Here is a 6,011-nt window from a genome sequence, read left to right on the forward strand (position 1 = left end):
GGGGAGAGATAGCAAGGGGAGAAATGCCAGATGTAGGTGATGGGGAGGAAGGCAGCAAATCACACTGCCACGTGTGTTACTATGCAACAATTTTGCATGTTCTTCACATGTACCCCAAATCCTAAAATGCAATAAAATAAATGGGGAAAAAAAAAAAGAATAAGACCCCTGCTGCTAACTGAAGTTCCATCTATAGATCATGGGTATGGTATGGAGGAATCTTTCTTGAAGGCATCATTTTTACTTAAACATGATCAAACCCCTACCTACGTCACATGCCGCACACCTACTTCATGGATCAAGACTCTTTCACATGTAATTTCTAAAGTTGTAAGCCTTTAAAAGGGCAAGAATTTTTTTTGCTGGGGAGCTCGGTTGTTAGGCACCTATGCTGCTGCAGTTCCCTTTCGAATAAATCATCACTTCCTTCCCAGTTCAGTGTTTGAGAGGTTTGTTTGCAGTCTTTCTAACTTCAATTTAATTTAGCATATTTTCTAGGTTCAATCATGTTGTTGCAAATGGCAGCATTTCCTTATTTTTTTAAGGGCTGAATAATATTCCATTTTTAATCTATTAATCTGCAAATGGATTTGTTGTTTCCACATTCTGGCTTTTGTGAATAATGTACATTATTCACAAACTAAATAATGGGCATGGGAATTGCACATATCTTTTCAAGTGCTTGATTTCAATTATTTAAAATATATACAGAGAAGAGCAATGTGCAAGTGTTTGATCATATAATAGATCTATGTTTAAATTTTTGAGGATCTTTCATACTGCTTCTCATAGTTGCTGCATCATTTTAAATTTTCATCAACAATGTACAGGGTTACAATTTCTCCACATTCTTGCCAGTGTTTATTTTTCATTTTATGATGATGGCAATCCTAAAAGATGAAAGGTGATATCACATTGTAGTTTAGATTTGTGTATTTTCTCATGTACTTTTTGGCCATTTGTAAGTGTTCTTTGACGAAATATTTGTCCAAAATGTTTGCCCATTTTTAAGTTGAATTTTTTTGTGTTTATTTGCTATTGAGCTGTATACTTTTTTATCTGTGGGGCTCACATATTGGAATGAGAGTGGGGATGCCTGTGGTTATAGACACTTATATGTCAGTATATGATATAGTTTGGATATTTTCCCTGCCCAGATCTCATAATAAAATGTAATCCTCAGAGTTGGAGATGGGGCCTGGTTGGAGGTATTTGGACCATGGGGGTGTATTCCTCATAAACGGTTTGGGCCATCTCTTTGTTGATAAGTAATCTCTGGCTGCAAGTTCATGTTAAATCTGTTAAAGTATATGGCACCTCCCTCCTACTCTCCCTCCCTAGCTCCTGCTTTCACTATGTGATGTGTGTGCTCTCCTTTTGCCTTCTGCCGTGATTATAAGTTTCTGCAGGCCTCCTCAGAAACTGATTAGATGTCAGTATCATGCTGCCTGTAAATATGCAGAACTGTGAGCAAATTAAACCTCTTTTCTTTATACATTATCCAGTCTCAGGTATTTCTTTATAGCAATGCAAGGATGCAATAATACAGTAAATTGGTACTGGGGAGTAGGGCATTGATATAAAGATACTTGAAAATGTGAAAGCAGATTTGAACTGGATAATAAGAAAAGATTGGAAGAGTGTGAAAGTCTTAGAAGACCAAGAAAATTAGAATTTTTTAGAGATTGGTTTACTGGTTGTGACCAAAATGCTGATGGTTACATAGATAGTGAAGCCAGGATGATGAAGCTGAGATGGAAACGTTAAACTTATTAGGAACTGGAATAAAGGTCACACATCTTATGACTTAGCAAAGAGCTTTGTTGCATTGTGCCCTTGCCCTAGGAATCTGTGGTAGTTTTAACTTCATAGTGATGATTTAGAGTATCTGGTAGAAGAAATTTCTAAGCATTAACACATTGAAGATGTAGCCTTGCTCTTTCTTTTTCTTTCTTTCTTTTTTTTTTTTTGCATGTTGCGCTGTCGCCCGGCTGGAGTGCAGTGGGGCAATCTCAGCTCACTGCAACCTCCAATTCCCAAGTTTAAAGGATTCTCCTAGCTCAGCCTCCCACGTACATGGGATTACAGGAACACACTACCACACCCAGCTAATTTTTGTAGTTTTAGTAAAGATGTGGTTTCACCATGTTGTCCAGGATGGTCTCCATCTCTTGACCTGAGGATATGCTTACCTTGACCTCCCAAAGTGTTGGGATTACAGGTGTGTTCCACTGCACCTGGCCTAGCCTTGTTATTTCTAACAGCCTATACTCAGATGCAGAAACAAGGACATGAATTCAAGTGGGAATCTATATTTAAACAGGGAGCAGAGAATAAAAGTTTGGAAACTTTGTAGCTGACACTTGTGGCAGAGAAAGGAAAAAGCTTTTTAGAAAGAAGAATTAAATCAGGCTGTGGAACAAACATCTGCTAGAGATATTTGCATAACCAAAAGATAGCCAAGCTCTAACATTCAAGACAATGGTGAAAAGACTTTGAAGGAATTTCTGAGAACTTTGTGGCAGCCCCTTCTATCACAGACCCAGAAGCCTAAGGAAAAAAAAATAGTCTTATGGGCCAGGCCCAGGGCCCAGGTGTCCTGTGAGGCCTCAGAACACTGCTCCCCATACCCTGGCATCTCCAGCTGTGGTTCAAAGGGACCCAGTTACAGCTCAAGCTGCCACTCTGGAGAGCACAAGCTATAAGCCCTGGTGTCTTTCCTTTAGTGTTAAGCCTGCAGGTGCACAAAATGTAACAATGAAGGAGGCTTGGCAGCTTCTGTCCCGGTTTCAGAGGATGTATGAGAAAGCCTGGGTCCCCAGGCAGAATCCTGCTGCAGTGGCAGAGCCCTCACAAGGAACCTGTACTAGGTTAGTGCCAAGGGGAAATGTGGGGTTGGAGCCCCCACAAAGAGAGTCAAGTGGATCACTGCTTAGTGGAGCTGTGAGAATGGGGTCACCATCCTCCAGAACCCAGAATAATAGATCCACTAACAGCTTGCATCCTGAACCTGGAAAAGCCATGGGCACTGAACAACCTGTGAAAGGAGCCATGGGGCCTGAACCTTGCAAAGCCACATGAGCAGAGCTTCCAAGGCCTTAAAATCACACCCCTTGCACCAGTGTTTACTGGATGTGGGACATGGAGGCAAAGGAGGTTATTTTGAAGCTTTAGTGATGGCCCTGCTGGATTTTGACCTTGAATGAGGTCTGCAGCCCCTTTCTTTTGGCCCATTTTTTTTCCTGTTGGAATGAGAATTGTTGGGAACAAATGCTCAGTGTGGCAAAGAAGAATCAGCACTGAGACAAAGGATCTCTCAACAAGGCAAATTTACTCCCTGCAGAAAGGGTGATATTCATGATGGAGCGATGGCAAGAGTACATTGAACAAAGGAGGGAAGACGTTTTTATTTCTAATGCAGCTTATCCCTGCTACTGTGTCCTGTCTCCAGTGGCTGGAGTTGGACTGCACAATCTAAGTTGAACCTGGTTGGCTAACTTGAAAAGGGTAGGAATGTGATTATATCAGTGGAGAGTGCATTTCAGCAGGAAGAACCATTGCGACAGGAGGGGTCATCTATAGAGTGGGTAGCAGATGTGGAATGTGGTCTCTATAAATAAGGACTGGTGGGAAGTTTGTTTACCAGGGCAGAGGACACAGAGAGTAAATAAGTCTGGCCTTGAAAACAGGAAACAACGAGCAAGGATGCTGAGCAAGTCAACCCTTTAAGAAGAAACTGTTTTTATATCTAACAGGAATGTTGACCCAATGCCTATACTGTCTTTGTATCTTGAAAGTAAATAACCTGCTTTTGAATTTACAGGCTCATAAGTCGAAGGGACTTAGGTTTTCTCAGATGAGACTCTGGAATTTTACTTTTAAGTCAACGCTGACATGAGTTAAGACTTTGGGAGACTATCAGGAAGGCATGATTGTATTTTACAATATGAGAAGAACATGAGATTTAAGGGAGACAGGGTCAGAATGATATAGTTTGAATATTTGTCCATACCGAAATCTCAAGCTGAAATGTAATCCTGAATGTTGGAAGTCGGGCCTGGTGGAAGGTATTTGGATTAGGAAGGCAGATTAATTATGAATGGCTTGAACCATCCCTTTGGTGATAAGTGAGCTCTTGCTCTAAGTTCAAACAACTGTTCATTGTTTAAGTTTTAATCTGGTCCTTTAAAAGTATGCGCCACACCGCCACCACTCTCTCTCTCTCTATCCTGCCCTTAACCTGTGATGTGTCTGCTCCCCCTTCACATCTGCCATGAATATAAACTTCCTGAGGCCTCCCCAGAAGCCAAGCAAATGTCAATGCCATGTGTCCTTGTAGAACCTGGAGAACCATGATCCAATTAAACCGCTTTTCTTTGTAAATTACCTAGTGTCAGGTGTTTATACCAATTCAAGAATGGCCTAATATAATATGTTTTGCTCCTATCAGAGTAAAATAGTAATTGAGTTGTCACATTTTTTTATTGTTTCATAAGTCAATTATGGCAATTTATATCTTCTTAGAAAATCATCTATTTTATACCAGTGTTCAAATCTAATAATATAGTGTTTTAGCATTCTCTTATATCTTTAAAAGTCTCCATCTCTGGTTGTATGCACATTTTTATTCTTAGCATTCTGTGTTTTTTAATACCTTTGTTGTGCTTAAACTTACTAGATGTTTTGTTTTATTTCATTAATATTTTCAAATGATCGTTATTTTATTTTCAAACTTACTATTTTATTTTTAATATATACTTCAAAATTCTTTTCTTGTTATTTTTTTCTAGGTTTATTTTAATGTTTTCATTTTAGCTTTAGAATTGTCTACTTATTTCACTTGTTTTCAATCTTTATTATTTTAAATAGGAGCACTAAAGACTATAATTTTTTCTGTATGTTTTGATATTTGATTTTAACTTCAGATTCTGGATAAAGAAACAAGAGTTGTTGTAAGCACTGCTTTTTCAATAAAATTTTTTGCTGTGAATTGTTTATTTCATTATGGCTTTGTAATTTGCTCACTAAGAAGCATCGAAGATGCAGTCTTATATCATCCCATATAGACTTGGCATCCATAGAGGAATTATCTTCAACAGAATGAAGAGACGTCCTAGAGAGGAAATGGAAAGATGTTCCACTTAGAGTCGATGGGGATGAAACACTGCTGTGGCAGGAGAGGTCCCAAAGTAAATCTAATATCATTTCTTCTTGATTTTGTTAATTCTTCAACAAATTTTCCAGTGTTTTGAGGAATTTTGTCAAATCTCCATGTGGAATGAAAGATTACTTGGATGTACTGTAATTATAGTGAGTTAGCCATTCAAAGCAGTCCAATGGTGTTTGCAGCTGCACACCTGGACATCGTTTGTTAATTTTGGACTGTATCTCTTTAATGCAATGTTCTATGCTTGTAGCATTTTGTTCAATCTTTTCATCAATGTCACTGAAGATCTGCTCAAACTCCAAGTCTCCAGGAAATGAGTTTAACAAACAATGTAGGTCAAAAGAACTATGAGAATATTCATCTCAATTCATTCTAATTTTATTTCAGAAGACACTAAGAATAAACAGATCTTCTAATCCTGAGGAGGCAGAAAATTATTTCCTTACAAGTCGTCAGCAGAAGAACTATCTCTTCTTTAGTATCTTCAGCAAAGTTTTTTTCCAAAGTATGTAAAATGTACCAGTCTTTCACCTCCAGTGGTGATCTAGCGGGAGCCTGACCCATTGGCAGGACTCAAGCCTGGCAACAGTGATGACCAACAATCTTGCATGTTCTTCACGTGTACCCCAAAACCTAAAAAGCAATAAAAAAAAGAAGAAAAAAAAGGCTATAATTTTACCTACTTGTGTTTGGTTATATTACTTATGCTCTGACATATAGTGATGCTTTTCATTACTAAATAGTCTGTATTTTCACTTTTGTGTATGGCTTTAATGTAAGAGTTGCATAGAAGCTTTTCTTTGTCACTTTAAGTGGGTTTCCACTTCTTTTCTCTCCTTTCATT

The 6,011-nt window shown here is 38.5% G+C and overlaps 1 pseudogene; it reads right to left on the reverse strand.

Annotated features, from left to right (window-relative positions):
• Positions 1-4,881: 4,881 nt before the first annotated feature.
• LOC108298044 lies at positions 4,882-5,640 on the reverse strand (annotated as a pseudogene).
• Positions 5,641-6,011: the final 371 nt, after the last annotated feature.

Source organism: Cebus imitator, unplaced genomic scaffold (assembly GCF_001604975.1).
Source record: "Cebus imitator isolate Cc_AM_T3 unplaced genomic scaffold, Cebus_imitator-1.0 Scaffold876, whole genome shotgun sequence".
Lineage (NCBI taxonomy): Eukaryota > Metazoa > Chordata > Mammalia > Primates > Cebidae > Cebus > Cebus imitator.